Genomic DNA, 2,641 nt, shown 5'->3' with positions numbered 1-2,641 from the left:
ATACGATATCTTGTATCTAAGATATATATTTGACCAGTTGAGAAACAGCAATGTCCTTTGGACTAAGCTATTCTGTAATGGAGACATCCTAGTAACCTGAAAACAAGTGAAGTTAATATTAGCTTTTTTGTTTCTGACACATAATCCACCTGGTTTATATTGGATTATTTTAGATATATATATATATATATATATATATATATATATATATATATATATATATATATATATAATATATATATATATATATATATATGTATATGTGTGTGTGTATATATATATATATATATATATATATATATATATATATATATATATATATATATATATATTAAAAAATGGCCATTCCAAAGGATCCTACTGCCTTCACAGAGAATTTGAAAAACAAGCTCTCATCGGTTATTCCACAAAGGAATTCAATCTTCATCTGAAAACATGAGTAATGTGCCAGTAAAGGGGGGTGGGAATTAATCCCTGAGAAATTCTTAAAAACAAGTGCAAACACAATGCCAGATTATTAGATTTCAAGCCAGTTGTCGTTTGTTCAAATTATTTTATCCCTGTATAAAAATGTGCACTTGCTTCAAAATGTGACCTGTGTGTTTGATGCAAATTTAAAGTATTTACAATATTTACCTCGAAAATAGTATGTTTCAGCATTTACTTCAAAGTAATATTTACTTCAAACCTAAAGAGACCACTGGAAGAATTCCAGGAAGTTAAATTAGGCAAATGAGGCCCTTCAAATTGTTTCAGAGCCCCCTCTGTGGTGAGATGTGACAATTGTGGTTTGAAGAATGGGACCCATTGAAAAGCATTCGATCCTCACAGAGCTGAGAAAAATAACAAAATCAGATTCGGGGCACGGGCTGAATTCATGAGCAGAGAACTAAATTCGATGAAAAGGGGTGGTTTGGTTACAGTTCAAGCCTCCACAAGCCTTCCAAATTTTTAGGAATTTAAAACTCTTAAAAGCATGTAATGGGACTTTCACCATGAAACTACAGGTGCTGTATATAAAGCATAACATTACATACAAATAAAAATAATAAAAGAACAGTTAAAAATGAGGTTAAACGTTACAAAGTTGCCAATAAAATGGCTTACCTTCAATAACTGTGAATTGTCTTCTTTTAACAGTTTAACAGACAAACAGGAGTATACTGCAAAAAAAACTTTACAGTACGTGTCTCTAATTACTGTGTATTTACAAAGTAGTTACTTAGTATTTAGTAAATAATGGTATTATGCATAGATACAATGTACTTAATGTGTAAATCTTTTTGCATAAAACAACCCTACTCCTTTTTTGATACAATTGTGTATTTCCAAATATTGTGCACAAAACCCAAACCATTTGTTTTTAATCAAGCACACAGCAAATGAAAAGAAAAAAAAAAAATCTTCTCAATAAAATATTGTAGGCTGGGTATCTGAAAGGACTCAATTAAATTGTATCTGTCAGTGTCTTATAAGAAACAAACTACCGAGGGTTGGAAGTTCTTCACAAAGGTCATATTTTCCATGTCATTGCCCTCACTGCCAATTAAAGGTTAATATGGATTTTAAACAATTATTTAATAATTCTAAACAGTAACTAACCATAACACATTTATGACAGCTTAATGAAATGATAATTAAGGGCCTTTTATTGAATGTGTTAACTGGGGCTGTTAAGAGCCAGCAGACACTAAGGTCAGGTAAATGTCAAATCCTGTTTGCGTTATAATTCCACCTTCACATTCCACTATCTATTCCTTCAGAGCCAATATGCACAAGTATAAACAAATGTTATTTCTCCTGTCCAATGGAGCAAGTTAAGCAAATGTACAGAAAAACATTGTATCCCCTATCACTATCCAACCAGCAAGATCAATGCACAAAATAACTGCTTAATCTATGATACGGTGTTATGTTACATGTTGTTTACTGTACCGAACACGCTACTGTCCTTGTTGTGTTGTAAAGAAATCATGTTTTGATTACCAACATCCAGTTTTTGTAGTATATTGGATTTTTAATGACTCTGTTCTACTGCCACGCTGCCCCATAGCTGTCGGTACGAGAAAGCACTGTACAGCATATTAATGATCATACCCATGATCTCATTTTGGGATGGGGGGAGATTAAAGCTGGGCACTCTGCTGTTGCTCTTGGTGATAATCTACCCTGAGTAAAAATGGATAACAGATAGTCTACAGTTTGAGGCCTTTCATGATGAAGTGATCTTTTGTCCTTTAAAAAGCCAAGAATGCATATTTATGACACAACCTGACCTTTGCATTCATCCCCTAAGTCAAATCAATCAAATTTATGGTAATAATTATTGATAAAAAAAGGAGAGCCTTCACTGTAATTGTCAGCATCATTATCATCAAAACCAGAGTTTAGGAAATACCAAACTTTTACATATTGGTAAAATAAACTATAGCAAATACAGTATGATGGTCCAAGTGGCTCAAATGTATAGGGTTTTGGTGCTGCCCTGGGCTCATTTCCAGGGGTTGCAAGTGAGTTTTCTAGAATTAATGAAGTCAAGGTGGCAAGTCCTTAATCCGTTTTTAAAACTGTATAATAAAAATCTTCCACATAAATCTTCAGCATCAATAAAGTGCCAATAAAGAAAGTTTAAGAGACACCA

The sequence above is a fragment of the Polyodon spathula genome, chromosome 5 (genome assembly GCF_017654505.1).
Source record: "Polyodon spathula isolate WHYD16114869_AA chromosome 5, ASM1765450v1, whole genome shotgun sequence".
Taxonomy (NCBI): domain Eukaryota; kingdom Metazoa; phylum Chordata; class Actinopteri; order Acipenseriformes; family Polyodontidae; genus Polyodon; species Polyodon spathula.
The sequence above is the reverse complement of the archived record's forward strand: the minus strand, read 5'-3'. Positions refer to the sequence as shown.